Source organism: Ischnura elegans, chromosome 8, assembly GCF_921293095.1.
Source record: "Ischnura elegans chromosome 8, ioIscEleg1.1, whole genome shotgun sequence".
NCBI classification, from domain to species: domain Eukaryota; kingdom Metazoa; phylum Arthropoda; class Insecta; order Odonata; family Coenagrionidae; genus Ischnura; species Ischnura elegans.
In genome coordinates, this window is record NC_060253.1 from 25,175,063 (window position 1) to 25,198,424 (window position 23,362).

The window sequence follows — 23,362 nt, forward strand, 5'->3', positions numbered from 1 at the left end:
ATATTATTTTTTAATTGCACAAAAAATATTTTTTATTTTTGATATTTTTCACAACATCAAATTCAAAAGATTGTAACTTCAAGTTCAATTATCCGGAGTTATAAGAGATATCATGATTTTGATGTTCATTTCTGGCATGGAGTAAGTTTTCTTCTTTGAGATGGTGAAATACAAACACAAATATATTTTAATTACTTAGCAATCGAACGACCGTATTAAAATAGCGAAAAAAACTACTAAAAACGCTCTGCATCAATTTACTGTCATGTTTTGATGAACGGCAAAAAATATTTTTCACCATTTTATTTTTCATCACATCAAATTGGGAATGGATAAGAACGAACACATTTCATGGCTCAAATTTAAGCGTGTAACAGCAATTGATAACACTAGCCATGTCTCGTGTCAAGCGAGACAACTAGGTGAAGGGTACTGACTAAGAACGCCTAGATGTTAAAAAAAACGCAATATTTTCCAAAACCATTTACCGCCGCTATACTCGATATCAATCAATTAAAATAATATGAATTTATTTGTACTTCTGGCTGTACTATTTTATAAAGAGTCCTACACGACTAATGAACACTTTTTGCATTGCCCCGGTTCCTAAACATCACAAAAATTGATGGCATCTATTTTATCGCTAGAGACTGAACTCCGAAGCCACATACGATAGTGCTATACATAGTTCCCATTTCACAGTATCAAATTCAAAAACTTTTCATTTCAAGTTCAATTAGCCGGAAACTATAAATGATATCATGATTTTGATGTTCATTGAACATAGTGCTTTAGTTTCACTACTTTATACGTTATAATGAAAAATAAACATAACGCTTTTGATAGCGGATATGTCAAGATGGGCCTTTATAAATTGAAGCATTTGTTTATTTTTTGGCATACAATTAAAAATAGAATATACTTTTATACTTTCCTGTTGGGTTATATTAATGAGGTTTTCTGAAGTATCCAGTGGACAATATTAACATTGGTTCATGGACTGTAAGAGGCAGGAAAAGTAAGAGTTCTTTTTGAATTATACTTTAGGCAAGACTCCTTGCATTGCTATCTTAGAGGCCACAGTCACTTTGTAAGTTGTCTTCATATTTCTTTAAAATTACAGACATTTTTTCCGTCAAAAATTTAAACTTGCAAATAAGTTTTTTCTCCAAAACATTGTGGTTTACAACAAGTCCTCCTACACCGACATCCAAACGAATTTTGATTTTTTCCAGCATTATATGAAGCAATACTCGGTACTTCTTTCCTCTGTGTGCAACTCGTTACCATCAGACAAAATATTTTGCAATAAAAGAAACAATTTTCACATTTTATCCGAGGGATAGCAAATATTTCGCAAATAAAAACAGGAATACTTAAAAAACATTGACTTCGCCGAAAAATATTAGCACTCTACAAGTAACAGAAAAAAATCCTAAAAAATGTAATTGAGGCCAACGACTTTAGACGATTGAATGCAATTAAGAAAGTAAAGCCTCGTTCACGATAAGTTAACTTCGCGTAACTTGGCGAAATTATTGATTTACATGCCATGAGAAGAGCGTCTGATCGTTCACGACAACTTACAACGAATTTAGAATGATAATAGTTAGCGGTTAAGGGAAACTCAAATTGGTGTTGAAGCTAATCAGTAAAAAGGATGTAATTTTCTAAAATTCTACATAGCAAGGATGTTAGTTTCATCTACTAAAAGCAATAAGCAACTGCCGTAATTCCACCACAGTTAAGTCTGCGATTGATACCCGATTTGCACAGTATTTGATGGGATACGAGGTATGTCCATAAAATAACAGGAACTAAATTTTTAATTTCTCGCGAGGTTGGAGAGACTGACTGTCATGTAACTGTAAAATGCCTTTAATGTTGGATAAAATTATCAGCTGCATTCATTGTTTAATTTTTTCCACGGTTAGACGTGTTCGTGAATTATTAGCCAAAAGCAATACCGTGACGAAACCCTAGTCTCCATATTCGTCATACATGGCACAGTGTGACTTTTTCCTATTGCCGAAAATACATAGAACCGTAAAGGGCTGCCGTTTTAAGACGATATATGACCTTAAAAGATTTCGCTGACAGAGCGGATCCCGAAGGTCGAGTTTTAGAAGAGTTTCGAGGAATGGAAAGAGCGTTGGCACATGTGCATTAAATTATCTATTTGGGACTATATAGAAGATGATAACATTAATTAGGACGAATGAATAAAGATATTTTTCAAAAAATTAATATTCTCGTTATTTTCTGAATACTCCTTGTATTTCATTTTTTGCTGCCACGTTAAATAGTTGAAAAGGGGATTTTGAGCTCCGTTTACACCATATGAACGAGGCGTAACTTGACTTTATATATAATTAGACATTTAAATGAAATGTTCCACCAATAAAATCTGAAACCGTGGATCAATCGTGCAAGTGAATAAAGAGAATTTTGAATAATTCAGATGGTTGTCAATATTTTATTATACTTAACATAAGACATATTAGACCTTTTTTGAAATGGTGACAATTCCAAGTTGAGTCGTGCCACGTTGCTGTGAGCCAGTATTCTCTCCTATCGTGTGTCCAACTCCATATTTATCTAAGTTCGGTCGAGCTAAATTTTTGCGAATATGAGAGCGCATATCTATCGCTCGAGCGGTCTTTTTTGTAGACGGACTATTTGCCAACAACCTTCGCTATCATCTTCAAATCTTCATGGTATATAAAGTGGTATATATACAACAACTGTCAACATACGCTTGTATAAAAAAATTGAAAAGTATACGCTTTACTTTTAAACATTTCTCAGATGTATTTTTTTTATATTTGAGATACAGGCAAACTTTTAAAAGGATATGACCTAATCACCCCGACAATTTAAAATGAAATAAAAGAAATTTACGTGACTACCAATATACATCGGTCGAGAGGGAGGTATGCACACCCTTTTGGGACAATCTCCTTTCCCAGAAATTAGATAACTCACCCCTTCCACGAAAAATTGTTGTCACGAGGACTATTCTCATCTCGTCTCTCGTCTCAGAGGGCGATCTCCTTCACGTAAAACAGTTCTCGCCTCCGGGACAGTAGAATACACGTGGGATTGTTGATTGAGTCTGCTACGCCTTCTCACGCAGCCGGCAAGTGACGGCAGTAGACGCCGCTGCTGAGCCGGCCGCTAGCCCCTTCGCAGCTTCCACAATATTCCACCTTATCCAACCCCCACTTATGAATGGACCAGTCAGTTGTGACACTATATTACTAATCTCTATCCTTATCTTCTCTCATCTGGTAGGGCATCAGCGTCATTTTCGCCTTCAACAGATGATTGGGATGTTAGGAAAGGCTTATTGAACAAAGAATGAAAAGGGTAAAAGTTTTGCACGGTTAACGTCTTGCGTGAAGGATGACGAGTCTGAAAAACTCTTCGTCAATGTTTTTCCGCTTTTAGCAAAAGGCCCCAATAGTTTAACGCCCTTTCATACTGACTTATAATACTGTCTTTCAAGCTGCATTCACACAGCAAACCACGTGGGACTCGCAGTAGCCAGGAAATAATTCCAATAGGTCAAGATCACAGTTCTTCATACGAGAATCCAGCCAGTATTACAGGCCATGATAAAAATACCACACATGGTGATGGGAGGTCTGAAGAGGTATTAAATCTGTGCCTGCATCAATCTTCTTAACACGAGGACAAAGAAGGAGAAGGAAACTGCCGTTGTAAACTGGGAGCGATGCAATTGAAACTCCTTGACTATTTTACTAATCTCTCGTAATGCTCCTAGAATAACAGAATATAGGGACTGTTTGATAGTTCACGCCGCTACATGATGATCCGCAAAGAGAACACAGAAAAAAATCCAGCACCGCCTGATTCACAGTTCCTCAAACGAAACAGTTCTTCACACCAAGAGAAAGATGCAATACGGTACTGTGGTAGGTGGAATGAGGGTAGGTAATCTGTCCAAGCTCCAAACTTTTTGACACAAATATTTTTTTAGAGAAACAAGAAAGGAAACCACCGTTGGAAACTCCGTGGGGTGGAGGAAAAAAACTAATTACTTGACGCAGTATTTGCTGTGCGCCTAAAGTCATAGACTGATGTTTGATAGTTTGACGACGCGAACAGGCTGGTTGATCCTCGTGGAGTAGCAGCGTGCTCGCCTATAGAGAGACGCTTAACGGAATCGCGTCCGTTCACTCAATGAGATCGCTTCTCGCTCGAGTTTCGCAGGAGAGGAGAATTTGTCGGAGACGGGATAAAGGGGGTTGGAGGGGAGTTGTGGGAGGGGGTTTCGTGGGATGCAAAGGGATTGGGGTGGGGGGAGTGGAAGGAGACAGCGCGCATGCGCCTCTCTTGGCTTGAATGAAGGAGCAAAAGAATATCACTCGCGTTCCCACAGCTGGATGCTGTGACCGCGAGGGGAGGTTCAACATTAGCAGGTGACGGATGTCTTGATTACGGGAACTCGAAAGATAATCAAAAGGCAGGGGTGGAATGAGGGCTTTGTTTTAAGGGGGTTCCTCATTTACCGCGGCGCGCCTTGGTTGTTATTAGGTACCCCTCAGCGTAAATGCGTCCGTGGTCTGATATGCATGAACATTTTTAGGTTTACTTTTTAAACGTTGTATATTAACAACAGGAGGACATACTGCCAAGGATGACGGGCATGGGTCATTTTAAACAAGTAAGTTTTTCAGCTTCATACACATTTCCGTCATTGATTTGCCCAGTTCTTTGTCATAATTTCGTGATTAGGAATCAATGACTCCATTATAGTGGGAAAATAAATTAATATCAATTATATATCAAGACATGAAAATTTTGGTTGAACGCGAGAAATATGATAATTATCGTCATTTAGCCAATCCGTAAAGCAGTTTTACGTCAAAGAATAACTTTGAAATTTTGGATAGTTTTTACAAAAATAAGTCGATCTCGGTGGCGGCGGGGTAAAGTTCTCGCTTGCCTATCAAGAGATAGTGGGTTCGAGTCTTGCCGGGGTGGGTATTCCCTATCCACGGCATGGTAGTACGTGTACGTTTAGTTGCTAAATTTTTTGAAAACCTCAATATAAAATGGCCATTATGAGCTGTATTCGGTGGTTTGGTAATGAAATAAAAATAAGTAAATAAAAACCTCGTGGTCGAATTTTGTGAAAGTTCGGTCCCATTTATTGAGTTCAAGGTCTAAGAATATGGATGCGTTGCTATAAATATTTCGAAGTTGCTTCCCTGAGAGATTGATTAATGTATGTAACACGGTAATGCGATTCAAGCATTATCATTACTAGTTATTATGCAGAGCTCTTCAAATTTTTAAGTATTAATGATACATAAGGACAATTGAATTACCTATCTCAAATGCACAACAGGTTTTTTGCTCACGTGTTGATTTTCCTCCGTTTCTCTTAGATGCTGCATTATAATTATTATTTGCCAGTCCATCTCCGAGTATTTTTTACCATCTTGAGGCCCACGACAGCGTAGTGCATGACGTCGTTACCAGAAATTGAAACAAATATCGTGATAATATGGCCAATTTATCAAACATCTGGGAGAGTCTAATCAAGATATAAGTTTTTCATTTGTTTCATTAAGTTACAGTGAAAATCCGTTATTGAAATTAATTTGGAGTGTTTTTTAATCCTTAAATGCTTGGTGGTATTCCGATTGCCTGAAACCCCAATTAATGATATTGAATCGAATTTAATAATCAGTAATAATTTAGTAATTGTGTAAAATAGTGGCGAAGAAGTGTATGTAGCTACCGAACACAGCACGTAGGTTTGGAAGTTAACTTTTTAGTAGTTGAATGTTGCGATTTTTACCCCAATGCGCATAATTTTAGCATTTATATGAGAAAAAAGTGATCGAAAGTAGAAATGAATAGCATTTCTCTGGCATAAATTAGAACTTCCTTGCTGACCGGCGGTGTATTAAAGGGGGAAGGTTGCCGCCCCCAATATTATTTTGGAAAAATAGAAAAAAAGAGTCATTTTTGAATGGTGGCTCTCCAATGCAAGTTTTAATTCACCAGCTTAACAAATAATATTGAAAAATAATTTATGGAAATCGGAAATTCACTTTTCCATGCATATCACACCTCGAGACGCGCTAATGCTGAAAGGTTTCTCCTTACTGGCCGGTTGTGTATTGAAGGTGGTAGGGCGACCGCTCCAAATAACTTTTTGGAAAAATAGAAAAGATATTCATTTTTAAGGTGGCTCTCCATTGTAAGTAATGAATTGAAGCGTTGCCATGGAAAAGTTAGTGAGTCAAAAAAAATTAAATTTCTTTTTTTCATGGAGAAGGTAATAAGTACATGCACATGCCAATGGTATGGACTAGGTAAAAATTCTATTGGTACAATCATAGGGTAAATATATTCCAAAAGATAGACAAACAAACATAACAACGTTGAAACATACTTGAGATAAAATTAAAGTTGATCAGTATGGAAACACATGTACAATACACGTTTCCTGCAAGTTTCAACTTAATACTAAGAACAGTCTGTCGGCAACTGGATTAGTAATATAAACTCGGAAAAGCCAATTTACCAGCCGAAATTCAAGGAAATATATTTTTTAACAATTTTTATGAACAAAATCGACTAACTTATGTCGTCACCACTAAACATATCGACCCTTTCTGCTTCAGAATATATTTTCCGGCTTGTGGAACTAGCAAATTCAAAAAGTTGCAAAAAATTCTTCCTCGCCATCTGGTAAATTCTTACAGAACTACATCAAAAATATATACGATTTTTGTACGTGCGGTGAGCCCTCGATATATATGTACTTATGTATGGTACTTTGGTACTTACAATTGCTACGATAGGCGAAGTTTGTACACTAATGTAAGCTTCAAAATGTTGGCAAACCTATTTCTTTCGTGTCCTATAATATTCACATTTAGTGGCTTGCTACCTTTCCCATGTAAAAGCTTCATTTTCCCATCTTAATAGACATTTTTTTTTAAAATCGATGAATATCATAAAGTCACTTGTCCAGGCATATTTCAGACCTCAGACGAAGCTTCGCTGAAAGGTATTGCATTCAGCAAAGCCGCTTAAGGCAATAATGATCCTTCCCCCCCCCTCCCCTCAAAATAAGACCTCTATCCGCTCCCGGGGATCGGATTGGTGTGGTGTCTAGTGTATTGGCTTCCCACTCCGTGGGCTCGGGTTCAAATCCTGTTGGTGGCAAAGAATATTCAGAGACTGGCTCGATCCCTGCTTGAATGTTGTGTGGAGGACATTTCAAGCGCAACACTCTGTCCGTCGGATGGGACGTTAAGTCGTGGTCCCCTTGGCGCCTTTCTTTAAGAGCAGGCTAATGCCGACGCCGGGTTTCTCTCCACCCTTCCCTCCATACCCTTCCCTCATGGCGCCAATGATCTCAGCTGTCGGTCACCTCCTCCAACGTACTATACCTCTATCCGTCCCTGTTACTATCAGGATCAATACGCACGGTCCAAATAGTTGCGATGTATCCGTGAATTACTCAGAATGTATTTTCATCATGTGACAGAGCACCAAAGACCGATTTTTTTTTGCGCGACATAGAGTTCCTCCGTCATTTATTCATTTCGCATAGGTACATTTTTACATAAAATATCATGCGGTGTCGGAATTCAAAATGAGGAAACTTATAATTACATCAATCCTTGCCCCGTACACTTATCAACCCATCGTCTTTTTTTATTATCATTTATTTATTTTAAGCGACACAAATGGTTTTTAAATTATGTGAAATAAACACATAAATTATTAAGGTCAACAAAAAAACATCGATAGGAAAAGAAAAAAGAAAAAACGAGTATATTATGGATCAACGGAGTGCAGAGAATATAGGTGACGTGTTAGCGTGGGTAACTGAGGAGGGAGGATTTGAGTTTGGTGACTGAGGAATTGAGGAGCAGACAGCGCGCCGCCTGTTTTTAATTTTTTTCTCTCCGCGACGAGGAGAAGAGGTCGAGTAAGGGTGACTGGAATGTCAGGGAGTTGAAGGCTTTAGGGAGACAATAGAACAGGGAACGCTGGGATATTGATAGCCGAAATTTAGGAATTTAAGGCAAGAGACATTGCGAATGGTTCGAGTTTGAATATGTGTAGTAAAAGAGGGTTAGAAAGGCGTTGGGCCGGAGAGTGCCTCGTATAATCATGTTAAAGTTATTACTTATTGTAAGCTTTATTGACCAGGATAATTCTGAGGAGGTTCCGTGATAACTACACGATTATAATTCAACAACCAGGGCTTGAAAATGCTAATAACATGCTGGACAAGAGTTAACAAACTTCGAGGAAGGGAACACGATCGAATAAATTTCTATACGATATCAGAGATGCCGACTCACAAAAAATATTGGGGGGTCAAAACCTGGGATCTTGTCCCGGGAATTTTAGAAGTAGTGGGCTTTAAGTTTTTTGAGCATTTTAGAGGAGTCATTTAATCAACATTAGAACCCTGATAACTCGAATCTCGATATCTGGGTATTCCGGGGAAAATCGACAAGCCTGACACATTCTTTCCTCACACCCGCAACGAATTTTTGAGGGGGCTCGGGCCCCCTCAGACCCCACGGAGTCGGCACCATTCTTCGATATACCTATGATTTGGCGAGATCCCAAAGATCACTCATATTGTTGCTTTTTAGTAGCAAAAAAGTCAAGATGAAGTCAAGAAAATATAAAAAGAGAAAAAAGTCAAGTAAATCAAATGTTTTAAATATAGTATCCCAGTTAATCATAATTTATACGCCCAGTGATTGACCTATCTGAAGTCCGTAGGGCCAGTTTTCGTAGATTCCGGTTAATTGCTCCAGTTAATCCGAACTGCCGCACTTTGCCCCAATTGGGTGAACTATCCCTTTCATGAGCATAAGCAAACGTTGAAATGATGGAAAGAAGACTAATGAATGTTTATAATGCAAAAAAAGTATATTGATTTGCTTAATAAATCAACGAGAATAGTTTACTTATTAATTGTCAGACGACGCCGGATGAATGTCTTTTACTGTCCCATTAAAGAAAAATTCACGGTTAATGAGTTAAGAAAATGTGATTCCTAAATATTTCATTTCCTTATAAACATGCGAGTGCTTTTCAAATCGCATCTCCTCGTCCGAGGAATCTATCTAATGTAGGGGAGGGTGGGCCACAATGAGAAAAAATTCACTAAATCATTTTTCATATTTTTTTGCAATTGATGAAATGTATTACTATCTCATCAGATTTTCTTATCAGAACCATTCTCTACGCTTACTTCTCTGCCTACGATGATGTAATGTAAATTTGAAGGGCTCTTTTGGGCCACATTGAAGCATGGCAATTAACATTAGAATAACACATTTTAATGGCTTTTTATTGTTAATTTTGCTTACAAAGGAATTTTTTTACAAATAAATCTATTTTCCATTTCAAACGCTAGTTAAGGTTATAATACTTTAGTACTACTACAATACTAATATCAGCAATTGGTGAAGGTGTTGGCAAAAACATATCAAAAAGCCTAATCAATGAAAGATAAGAGGAAAACAAAAATAACCTTCAATTTTTATTCTATTATTTTCTTAATTTCTCTAAGCCTGCCATAATGCTCGTTGGAGTCATTGCTTTTTCGCAAGCAATTATAACACAATGAGCAACTTGATAAATGGTAATTGCTTTGCCTGGATGATGTAAAAGTCACCTTTAAGAAGCTAATCAAGTTTGCAAATTTTCAGGTAGGAAAAGATTAGTTACAACTTCAATAGATCTTATTAACACTAAGAATTTTTTCAAGGTTATCAATGTTTTTGCTTAATTTATTAGCTTTAATCTATATTTTTTAAATTTTAAATACAGTACAATCCCATGGGCCAGATTAAGACACCTGGAATCTATCTCATTGTGGACCAAGCCAAAGTGTCTCATTGTGGCCTAATGTGCAGCCTTTGATTGTTTTGATCATTCGACTTGTTTCAAGAATGATAAGGTTAATTTAAATATATTGAAATGCCATATTTGAAACACTCTTCAACGCTTTACCACAAAAAAATCAAAACATCCTTTTTTACTGAGTGGAAATTGACAATGAATTAATGGTATTATTTTAACTTTTGCACTATAAAAACAGTACAAGTATAAGTACAGCAATCTGCAGCAGAGTGATAGCGGCCATATGCAACGAGGAAGAATGGTTAATAATGACTTTTATGCTATTCCGAAAAGATAATAGCACCTGACACACAACTCCAAAGCTAAATATGCTCACTGTATCAAAGTAGTCCATGTTTCATTGTGACCCACTCTTCCCTATTCTGCTTCATTCTCGTCATCCTCGTCGTACGAACAAAGTCGGCACAGACATCCAATGACCATATTGGGCTACCTTCTTTGCCCTATCGCTTAAAGAAGAGTCGTAACACCTCAATGAACCTTCTTGCATCCTGAGATATTACTCGGCTACGCTGAGGTGCAATTTCATCTCCGTCACTATCCTCACGTTCAGCTACACCTCTCGTTGCCTGTATATTATGGTTTTAAAAATATAATCTTCACAGTTTTCATTGGCGCCATAGCAGTCCAAATTATATTCGAACTCTTCGTGGCTTCTTACTTTGTGTAGTTTCGAGTTGAATTCACTTTCAGGTTCTGCTAGAATGTTGAAAACTTCGTTTAAACGTTTGAAACCACAATGAAAAAAACAATGTTGAATTGTTTAGCAGGTGACATCTTGCCAGATTTCAGCCAGAAACATTGTCGCCTGCAGAATGTTCACCTTTGAACTTAATTCGTTGGCGGTGGATGACGACCTCTAGGATGTTTCGTTGGGGGTGATCAATAGGGTGGTTTCTTACTATTTGTTATTGCCTAAATCGAAAGATTATAACTCCTGGAGTACGCATTCCACTCTTTTAGATTTTTAAATGACGACATCTATTTTTCGCGAATAAATGAAAAGTGAAAAATTTCAAGGGTGCGAAAACGCGACGGCTAAGTATGAATGCTGGGAAAAGCCCGTGTGACGCCATTATGGTTCCGACTGCTGCCGTGTGAGGCCACCTTGATGCGAGGCTATGAGCGCCGCTACGATGAGGGCTGCTAGCGGGTAGGAGAGTACCCAGCTAGCAGGTAGCGCTTGGCTTAAATAAGTATTATTAATACCCTATAAAACGAAGGAAACTTTCCGACCTTAGGCAGTTTTAATAGGTGATTATTATTCAGACATGTTTCCCTGAGCTCTGTGCCTCATGCATGCATTGGTAATCTCAGACGACGTAAAACTCCTGTCGACTCGTAGAGAAACTAGGTCCCTGTGATGTCACGTGAAGTGGCATCGCATGGGCGACAATCTGGCCTTTTTCAAATGAGGTTAAAATTGAACATTGCCATTCGTCTAAAAAGGGAATTATGAAACCAAATAATTTGTACATTATGAATACACTAATGGTGGGTAACGAATCGCAATCAACGCCTTTCGTTTTCTTCGATTAAGGAAACTACCCTATTACCAGCATGCGAGTGGATTTCCACATGTACCCCACAAGGTCATAAAAATGTTACGCAAACTGACATATTATACTTCCACATTCATGCCGATGCAAAAATTTTGTAACTTTTGCTGGGCGTTATTCTTCGATCAGCATTAAATTGAATAGTCGATGCACCGTTTATTTGGTAGATAATTTTATAATTATTTTATATTTGGTAGATAAACTTTATATTAATAATGGCGGATGCAAGGGGAGTGAGGGCTATTTTTCCCTCCACCCAAATCCAAGAGGAGAAAGGTTTTGAGATTAAATATTTCGTATTCGCGAGTCATCTACCGATAAGGAGGATGATATTTCTCCATTTAAGGACCCACCCTTTATTAAAAAAGGTTCAGAAAGGTGTTCGAATGCTAAATATTCTCAATATTTACCACATGATGACTAATTGTGAACTGCATACCACCTATTCTTTCCGAAAGTCCTCCATAATTAGTAAAAAAAAATTTGTCAATACCCGCCTTAGTATTTTATTTTTCATGATTATATGCTCGTTGTCCTATAAAGCGTATGTAAACTGTGAAGTTAAATCCTCTTCATGCTCGGCCGGAAAACATTAATTTTATTGAAAAATTGGAAGAAATAAAAAACTATAATTCCACGAAAAGACTTGGTCAAACGATTGATTTAATGACACTGAACAGATTGTAATTAGCTCGTTTACACATGTTTTGCAAATCTTTTACAATTTAGACATGCACACATTTTCGTGCATTGATTTTTTTTTCTAAGGGGCTCCTTAATGCCGAAAAATTGAAACTCCCAAGTTGTGCTGTATCACCAGAGTTGTCCGAAACTCGGGGCAGCGCCGGGTGTAGAACATTCAACTCACGTTTCTTGCAGCATTGAAGCGATATTGCCTGGAAATTTTGAAAAAAAAAGATATTAACGTTTGATACAGGTACTACGTTTATGAAACACATGCTACTTCTACAAGTCAATGCACTTCAACAACTTATTTAAAATTTAGTTGGATTGAAGATGGCGTAAAAACTTTATGAGGAAATGAATTATTATTATTTTAAATTTTATTAGATTGCCAAATCAGCATATTTGAGTTGGGGGAGATGGGAGATTATTTAACCAGAGACCTTACTAAACAACCATGAAAAGCAATTAACTATTTAGTTCGAATATGAATGCTCGACTAAACTGCGAGGAAAAAAACTTTCATCAGCCTAAGATTTGAGTGGTAAACTTTCAATACTTAAGGTCTGCACTAGCTGTCCCCAAACGGAGGTACGCCTACCCGTGAGGGGTACGCCTCGGTAATGGCAGACTCCAGCAGGGGCTCAGCTAGGAATCAAGGCTAGGGGAGGTTTTAGGTACAACTAATACTGGGGATGAGGAGGTATAGAATACCCAGAAGGGTAAGTGGGAGGTGCGGAATTGGTACAAAATAGTGAGTTTTACGGCTTTCAGAGGAATATATTATTCATCCTTACTCTATTATAAATATAAAATTAATCCAATTTAGTCAAATGGATTAAACTTAAAAATTTCTCTGAGCTCTGGGGGGGTTTTATCCCAAAAAAAAACCCTCGCTGCGCCAAGGTAGTTCCGGAACTATGTATCTCTTAACCAGGAAACATGTAGGTATTCATAATATATGGGGTATTTGAAACAAGGTATCTATTTACGTGTTTATTCATAGCAAAAAGTGTCACATGCCCATAGTGACATTATGTAATACAATATTCACGTTACATTTGAAGGGGTACAATAGAAGTTATATGCATGTAAATGGGCACGGGAGGAAAAACATTTGGAAAAAGCTGGTCTGTTTTCAGATTATATTATTCAAATTTTCCAGTTGGTTAAGCAATGAAATGCATTTCCTTTCGAGCAAAGTCGTTTTAAATATAAAATTTGGATTGCTGCGATAGATTTCCAATATACATTGATAAGGAGAGAGAATATATGTGGTCTTACCTGCATGCTTTTCTTCGTCAATTTCGTATGTTCCTCGCTGGGAGATAAACAAGGCCGACTGCAAGCAAGATGTCAGTCTTCTCAATCTTGATCCTTTCGGTGTCCTGTTTAAAAAAAAAAAACGAAATTTCTCATTATATTTCTGCTTTTCTATGTTCTGCTACGTTGGCATCCTTGTGAAAAGGATGTATATGATTCCATAGGGTCGAATTCAAAACTTTTATTTTCCTTATGTCATTCTTATCCATAATTTTAGTAGGTTTGGTGAATTATTAATCTTAACTTGTTTTGATTCCACTATTTTAAAATTAATTCCTCTCTCCTAAATTAATCTTGGCATTGATTTTATGTTGGTGAAAATATTAATGTGCTTACTTTTTCATGGGTTTTCTTGGAGATTCTAGTTGTATTCCTCTCCTTTCGTCTGCAATAAAAATTAGCCCTCAATGAGTTTTAATCGTAGTGTTATCCGTGTGATTTGCTTAAAACAATAAGTTTTTTTTAGTTATATTTACGACAAAAATTTATTCGGTATGAATATGAACGAATTTCTTCCAAGTTGTCAGCGGAGGGTGGGAAAACAACGTAATGATGACGTTAATTATTTGATATCCTAAATTTTCGGGATCATTTTAAATGGTTAAATGTATCTTCGTTTAAAATCAAACAATATTAATATGCTATTGCTACTTCCATTTAAAGTAGGAAATTTTCGATCAAGTCCTCATATCCAGTGGCAAGGACTAAAATAGCATATGTCGACTATATACTAAAATAGATATATACGTTTGGTACAGGTACTACGTTTATGATCGCATGTTACTTCTACAAGTCGATGCACTTCAACAATTTTTTATAAATATTGTTGGATTGAAGATGGCGTCAAAACTATATAAGGAAATGAATTATTAGAATGCCAAATCGGCATCTTTGAGTTGGGGGAAAGGGGAGATATTTTTAACTGGAGAGCTTATTATAAAACAACCAAGAAAAAGATAATAACTTTTTAGTTCGAATATGAATGCTCGACTACACTATGAGGAAAAAGAAATTTCATCAGACTGAGGTTTGAGTGTTAAACTCTCAATATCAAAGGTCTACATCAGCGGTCCCCAAAAAGAGTAATACCCTTTAGGGTAAACGACGAACCACTCCGGGGGTACGCTGAAGGTATTCGGTAATTGCGGACTCAACCAGGGGCTAAGCTAGGAATCAAGGCTAGGGGGAGCTTTAGGAACAACTAATACTGGGGATGTGGGGGTATAGAATACCCAAAAGTGTAAGCGGGATGTGCGGGGGCCTTCCCCAGGTAATTTTTTAACAAAATTTGTACAAAATAGTGAGTTTTACGGCTTTTAGAGGAATATTTTATTGATCCCTACTCTAATCTGTATGTATAATTAATCGAAATTGGTCCAATGGATTAAGCTTAAAAATTTCTCTGAGTTCTGGGGAGGCTTTATCCCAAAAAACCCCTTCGCTGCGCCACTGGAGTTTAGGAACTATGTATCTCTCAACCAGGAAATATTTAATCATTTTATACGGGGTTTTGGTATTTGAAACAAAGTTTCTATTTATGTGATTATTTATAGCACAAAGTGACACTGCCCATAGTGAAATGGTGTAATGCAATGGGCACGTTTTTTAAGGGGTACAGCATTAGTTACATACGTAAAGATGGGTACGCGAGGAAAAAAATTTGGTAAAAGCAGATCTATATTAACGTCTACTTTCAGATTATATTTTGCATTATTCCAAATTGGTTAAGCAATGAAATGCATATTCTTTCGAGCAAAGTCGTGCTACATATTAAATTTGGATTGGTGCGATAGATGTTCAATATATTTTGATAAGGAGAGAGAATATATGTGGTCTTACCTGCACGCTTTTCTTCATCAGTTTCATATGTTCCTCGCTGGGAGATAAACAAGGCCGACTGCAAGCAAGATGTCAGTCTTCTCAATCTTGATACTTTCGGTGTCCTGTTTAATGAAAAAAAACGAAATTGCTCATTATATTTCTGCTTTTCTATATTCTGCTACGTTGGCATACTTGTGAAAAGGATGTTTATGATTCCATGGAGTCGAATTCAAAACTTTTATTTTTCTCATATTATTCTTATCCATAATTTTAGGAGGTTTGGTGAATTGGACTTAAATTTATTCCACTATTTTAAAATTAATTCCTCGATTCTAACTTAATCTTTGCATCGATTTTATGTTGGTGAAAATATTAATGCGCTTACTTTTTCATGGGCTTTCTTGGAGCTTCTAGTTGTATCCCTCTCCTTTCGTCTGCAATAAAAATAAACCCTCAATGAGTTTTAATCATAGTGTTATCCGTGTGATTTGGCTAAAACAATAAGTTTTTTTTAGTTATATTTACGACAAAAATTTATTCGGTATGAATATGAACGAATTTCTTCCAAGTTGTCAGCGGAGGGTGGGAAAACAACGTAATGATGACGTTAATTATTTGATTTCCTAAATTGACTCATTTTAATTAGTTCAATGTATCTTCATTTAAAATCGAACGATATTAATACGTTAATTCTTATTTCATTTAAATAAGGAAGTTTTCGATCAAGTCCTTATATCCAGTAACGAGGACTAAAATAGCATATGTCTGTATGTTTAAATGATTCTTTCAAACGGAATAATTTTTTTGCCCACATCATTGAATTAAACAAACGGTAAAAATATTTCTTTCGTTATATGTATTTCCGTGTCCGCAAGTTCTTTCCTATGCATTCATGTCATTTGAAACTATATTGGAATGAAAAAACTTTGTAAATTTCACATGAATTTTATTAGCACGACCAGTTTCATCGCTGCGCGACATCATCAGGCCCTGATGATGTCGCGCAGCGATGAAACTGGTCGTGCTAATAAAATTCATGTGAAATTTACAAAGTTTTTTCATTCCAATATGAGGCAATTTCACGAAGTTACGCCGCAAACCATTCAATTGATCATTTGAAACTGTTACACTTACTCATAATTTCCTCCATCGTTGATAGATGAAGAAGTCCCGGTAACAGGCTCAGCTTACAGTAATTTCAGTCACTTTTTCACTCGGTTCTACAGTGAATATTCACGAACGTAGATATTTTTCTTCGCTTGCACCAAGCAGTTTCTTCGATATATTCGAAAATTCACAGCAAAGTCTTCCGTTGTATTCGCAAACGCGTCAATTCTCTGAGATTCTTTCGAACAAATTTTACCTTGGTGACGGCAACAATAGGTCTCAGTGAATTCATGAATGCACGAGCGCACAGAAATGGTTTTTCGTGGTGGTTTATGGTTAATTTTAAACTAATAGTATATTTTCGATTTACGCTTCAAGGAGTAGTCATTTTAATTTTTCTATGCTGAATATTCTACAGGGAGTCTTTTTTCCTAGCTTATTAAAAGTAATCCGCAAATATTAGTTTCCCAGCATTCCTGCCTTCTCATGTAGTTTTAACGTCCTGTCGTGTAATATAGTTTTAGCTGCTCATTTGCGCTTTGACTTAATTGCTCATTGGCTCTATCACTGCTTTGCTTGAAGTATATAAACCAATTTATAATGTTCCTTTAGACCCGAGGAAATATGAACACTAAGAAAGCCGGGAGGCGCTAATGCGCTCCTCCTAAATCTCGCCGAAAGTGCTTACTATTTTTAACTTGTGATAATGATAATTGGTTATGAGGTATGCTTTCAAATTTTCAACAAGTTATTTCTTAGAAGCATATTGGTATCATCAGATACAACTAGGGGATAAATGTATGTTTTGAAGAGTTGAGAAAATCAGATGGCCAAGAAATGACAAGCTGAGGGGATAGAATATTAGTTTCTCTGCCAAGGAATTTTTGCGAGGTTTGTCTGTCGCCAAAGTCAGACTGAGGCTTGTATGAACCTCAGTTTACCACCCTTTCAGATAAAAATTCTTTGGCACAAAAGGAAGAAACATATTTGAAGATATAGCACTATCAGAAACATCACTCTATTTGCATTACCCTTGAGAAACATGGTACGAATCGATCATCAGGCACATAACAAGAAATTTTCTGCTTGGGGAGTGCTTGAACAGTATGCGAAAAGCCTAAAGTGGTAATTTTTTTTTAATTCCCATGCATCGGAAAAACATTCATTTCATAAATAAGCAATTTAATTTGCTTGCGTAGTGCTGAAAGTTATAATCACTGTTGGTTTCTACCGGAATGGTGTAGCTGTTGTTGCTTGGTCTCCTCGTTTGTATCTTAAATCAATCTGGTTTTTCGAAAAAATTTGAAAATTTAGGGAACTGGCAATAGAAGTTAGCCCTCAGAATGCCGGGGAGCGCTATCGCGTTCCTCCCATCTCTCGCGAAAAGTGCTAGGAGCGCGATGGCGCTCCTTCTGCAATGTCGCTCTTAGATGCTGATAGTTCACTAATCACTCAGTAGTCAATATTCATTTTATATTAACATTAACTATTTTCTTTAAATTATCAAAATAACTCATATTACCATAAATTCGTCAAATAATACATTAAAAAGGTAAAACCACATACAATAGATATTTCCTAAATTTTTTGAATAAATACCTTTAGTTGTTTTTGAGACCTAATTTTTTTCCTAACCCACTGCAACCTCCTTTGCAAACAACAATGCTTCGGCACTTTTAGCACAGTGCCAAAAAATTGGTTGGCAATTAAAGGGTTAATATATTCCGATTTTTGGAAAATTTGGGATCTGTAACCCTGGAATAGTTGTCACCCATTAAGTTATATGACAGGAAGACGCCACAAGGGAAGAAAGTTTTGGTGGGGGACGTACTGAACAGGGGTGCAGCAAAGAATTACGGCTAGGGGGGGTTTTAGGTGCAACTAATACTTAGTCTAACTAATACTAATACAACTAACACTAGTAATAATAGTTGGGGGTATTGCATACCCGCCAGGGTAAGCGGGAGTTGGGGGGCCCTCCTCCAGAAAAATTTTAAGATTAATTGTTCAAAACAGCGAGTTTCAGGGCTTTATGGGGAATATTTGATTAATCCTAATTCTATTCTATAATTAATACTAATCCAATGAAGTAAAATGGATTAAAATTGAATATTTCTCTGTGCTCTGGGGGGTTCATCCCCCAACCCCCTTCACAGCCCCACTGGTACTGAAGACCCCGTATCCCCCACGGGTGTATGCTTGTTGATCATTACTTTTTAATTCAAATTCCTTCGGCTATTTTGATGCATACAGTAACCACACCAGGGGCAGATCCAGAGAGGGGAAAGTGGAGGCTATAGCTAACCATGGGGAATCCAATTTACACGAGATAAAATGATAATTTTGTTTGGACCCCCACTACTGCTGGGAAGTTATCCCTCAGACACCCCTCTTTATCACTATCCCGGATCCGCCACCTTTTGACCAAAGACGAGCGCTGGACGACCTGAAATCCAATCGTGACATCATCACCCTGGGAGCCGACAAAGGGAATTCCACGGTCGTCATCAACAGAAAGGATTACCAGGCCAAGATAAAGTCACTATTGGAGGATCCGACGTACGAAAAATTGAAGAAGGGCCCGACTGCTAAAATTGAACGAGAAGTAAGGGAGCTAATTAAGCGCTCTTCCATTTCTAACGAAGAACAATTTTAACTTTTGCCTTCGTCCGTCAGACCTCCTCGTCTCTACGGCCTGCCGAAGATTCATAAAGAAGGAGTTCCGCTTCGTCCTATCGTCAGCAGCATTGGGTCATCAACCTACGCATCGGCACGCTATCTCGCCTACCATCTCCAACCCTTCATCGGACAGACGGGATCCTGCGTGAAGAATTCGAAAGAATTCATCGAAGTTCTGAAACACCTGAGAATTATTATCCTTCAGTTTTCTATGCGTCTCATTACACAAGAAATAAAATATACTAATGTACGCTAAATTATTATGTTTACTTCGTTTCGATATTTATTCCAGTCGTTATTATCATATCCCTCATAAAATATTTAAATAATGCTTATGTATTCCTGGTATCAGTAAGTAATTAACACACATCTTAATGTTCATCGAAAGTTTGAATGTCTAAATAATTAATACAAATATATTTTCGATAACTAAAAAAACCATCGTAAGCATTAATTACATGACTCGGTTGCCTAGTTCCTACCATTTTAAGGCACATTAGTATTTATGTTAACTTTCACCCTTTCACTGAGAGGTCAAACTAAGTCTTTCCCGTTTTTTGTTTCTTTTTTTCTGCTAGAATCAGTCGTAATTGGCGCCTGGTGATATCTTGCATGTCAATGTCCTCTACATTATTATGTACAAGTGTTTTTGCACCAATAATAGAAGGTACACTCACGTAATGACAACTGCGTCAACATAAACTTTTATAATACGTAAAATATGAACCAGCAAGGAAAACCAGGGAAAGTACGAAATAAATGCACGAAATAATCATTAAATTCGGCATAAATAGAAACAGAATGATCAATTTGAAAGTAACAGTGAATATATATTCTAAAAGTTGCCTCGAAAATAAACTTCAAGATTATACCTGTAACACATCTTCACCCGCAAACGAAATATTTTCGGTGAGTACCTAACCCAGGAAAACAAAGAGAGCAAGGGAAATTAAAAGTCCTCGAGAAGCAGAAGTGGCGCCGCAAACTTCATCCTAAAACTTAGGAAAGTGACTGTACATACAACACTAATTCCTTGTGACTATACATAAAGAAACACCAAAAGAAAATACTCGATCTCCAGCGATGGTACGGGTAAGTTGGACGTGAATTGTGTAATCGTTTCTCAATAAAAGATTTCATGATCAGCACGGTTCTGTGTCCGTCCTTCACATCAACAAAATGTTGTCTCAACTTGTAAAAGAACTCAAATTTTCCTTGACCTGGATTCGTTCGCGTAACCAAAGAACTCTCGCAAGATACTCTAGCCGTACTTTCGTGTCGCAAAATATTAAACACTTCAGCGATTACTTTTAATCCGTCCTATGTATTCTGCATTTTTTTCCTCGTTCCTGATGATATATTTTAATCCATTTATAATAATAGATGTAAAATGACGGTCATAGACGCCCCCGTGCAGAAGAGGTGCCGTACAGTATTGCTGTATGCACGTCAGTTCGGGCGGGTGGAATAATGAACCTAAAGGCCGTATCACACTAGCGACTGCGACCGCGATTTCGGCTGCGGCTGCACCCCATCACACATTACGGCCGACGCCACGGTCGCGCATGCGCACGTATGAACGTTTCTGCTTGTGGCTTGTTTGTTTACGAAAGCCCAAAGAATGGATAGTGAGCAGCAATTGTTGAAATTGTTCCTAAAATATGTTAAAACGTACTTCATTATTAGTCACCTTGGCACATCCTTTTTCAAACTCAAATTCTCCTTCATTGGGGCTCTTTCGCGTATCCAAAAAATTCATCTAAGATATTCTCGCCGTTCGTTCGTCATGCGAAATATAAAAATAAACAGATACTTCAGAGGATTACTTTTGCATAGTAGAGGCATGTAATTCAATATGCAGCTCAGCTGCATGTAGCTGAATTTTCCTAATATACCGGATGATATTTTTTGTATCCGTTGGTAATAAATGCAAAATGACGGTCATTGACGACTCCGTGCAGAATAGGTACCGTACAGCACTGCTGTGCGTACGTCAGTTTGGGCGGCGGAATTTGGTGAACTCAGGGAATGCACGCGAATAGACACAGGAGACTTCGGACCGCCATCCAGTTTTTGACCGCATGAAATGTCTCGCTCAAAATTTATAATATTTTTGTTGTTCCAGAATGCAACCTCCGTTCCGCAACTCGTGTGGTTACAAAATAAGTCTGTTGCGACTTTCTATTTCTTTTTAAAAACTCGTCCTTCTCTTGAATGAACCCTTTTTGTGCACTCACACTCGAAGAATGCCGAGTAACCCTTCCCATCGAGAAAAAATAATATTATGCATTTGTTCCTTAATTGTTCTGTGTGCCCGCGTCTTTCCTCCATCTACGAGAGTGGAGTGAGGTCCATCCAGTCTGCCAGATGCTTACAGCTTCCTCGCTCTTGGACGCGCCTGATTACGGCACGGTTGGCACTTCTACATCTACGGCACGTTTTAGGCCGTCGCGTCGCTCCGGATGCAGGGAGAGATAACCTCACAGGAATACCTGCGTCACAAAAAATGGCGGCGGGCTCCGAACATAATTAAATTGAAACGGTATGTAAGTATGCAGCGGAAGCAGAATAAATTGAAAGAATGAAAACCATGGGAAACACATTCCCATTTTTTTTAATACAATTTTTTTCTATTTAACTCAATTTTTTTGGAATATATCAGATTTATTTACCAGTTATCAAACATTTTATTAACACTTAATTTATTAAATATGCATTCCGAGCGATTTTGCTACGTTTTTATCGCCTATTTTTATAGCTGCACACCAGTATTCACGAAACCCAGTTAGTAACCAGTAATTAAGTAAATACAGTTGAAGGTACAGTAGTGAACCTTCCCCCCCTCCCCCAAACAGCAAAACAATGCCTCCGTCAAAGAAAGCCATTTAAGGATTTTTCCGGCGAGTAAACCTTCGCGCGAGAAAGATAGAGGAACTTTTGAGTCGATTGGTTAACTTAGCCGACACACATGGTACTAATAAATTTTTCGGAGAATTTCGAGCATAATATTCCATAATTTTTATCTTCACAAGGCGAAAATAATATCATCACTGCTGAGCATTTGTGTGAGTCCAATAAAAATAGCAGAAGTAATTATTTCTCACGCATTAAAAAACTAAGCACTGAACAATGATATTTTTCGCCAAAGCCTTCCATAAAAACGCATAAAAATAAGTACATTCATCAAAAAACTATGGAGGATCGTAGGGCAAGAGAGAAAGACTTGTTATAATGATATTTGGATGGCAGATCAGTTTTCTAATGAAACCGGGACTGGTCAAATAATAATAGGATTGAAGAAAAGGTATTAGCAAAAAAAGAAATGGAAAAAGCACAGTACTTCAATGCTATAATATATTAATCAATTATATCGCTATCAATTATATTGCTATAATATTGCACAAAGAGATAAATTATGAAAAGACGCCGCAATAGACTAGAAATCAAGTTTACATACGTATATTAAGAAATATAAGCATTTGATGTGCATAACTTCAAAAGTGTAGATTCCATTGGTAGTGAAAAATAAATATAGAAGACACATTTAAAATTACTTTAATTCTTAAAAAAAGGAGTAACACTCATTCACCTAATAATAGTAGTGAGAAAGTATTTGAAATAAAAATCGAATTTAATTCCAAACATTGGCGATTACATAGAAACAGCAAAATCTAATTAAAAACCACATGATAATGAAATCAGTAAGATTATCATAAAACGTTTAAAGCAAAAGAACTAAAAGAATACACAGGGAAAACAACAAAAACATAAAAAACTTTGAACAACGAACAAAAACTTAGAGAATCATATCACCGTACACCTCCCAAGTATTAAGAACATTCACAGAAATTCAGAAGACACTAGGATACCACACTGCTTTAGCCAAAGGAAAGTCACGATTCAATCAGGTGTTAACATTTATAATTCAATCACATCACCGGTTGAGTTTCGTAGACTTTCCTCTGTTACTCCCCCTCCCCACGTAGAGGGAGCAGGTTGGATTTGAGGGGGAGGGAGGGTGGGGAAGGATTTTTAGTAAAGGAAGGGACAATTAGTGTTAGCACTACTACTAACACTATTAATACTACTACTACTACTACTATTACTACAAGCACTCACTCATATCAAGCACACATTCACACACCTACGATCCACCCCATGATAATATAAAGTCCATCGCAGCGGCCCCCCGAGGTCGAAAACTATACGGACCTAAGTTCCTGATACTAGCTAATATACCTAAG

General features: G+C 37.3%; 1 long non-coding RNA gene across 1 annotated transcript; it reads right to left on the minus strand.

Moving 5' to 3' along the window:
* Positions 1-12,145: 12,145 nt before the first annotated feature.
* LOC124163210 lies at positions 12,146-15,439 on the minus strand. Its single transcript, XR_006865732.1, has 4 exons — positions 15,351-15,439; positions 13,848-13,896; positions 13,473-13,576; positions 12,146-12,400 (listed from the first exon to the last, which is right to left on the minus strand). It is a non-coding gene; the product is annotated as an uncharacterized LOC124163210 (long non-coding RNA).
* Positions 15,440-23,362: the final 7,923 nt, after the last annotated feature.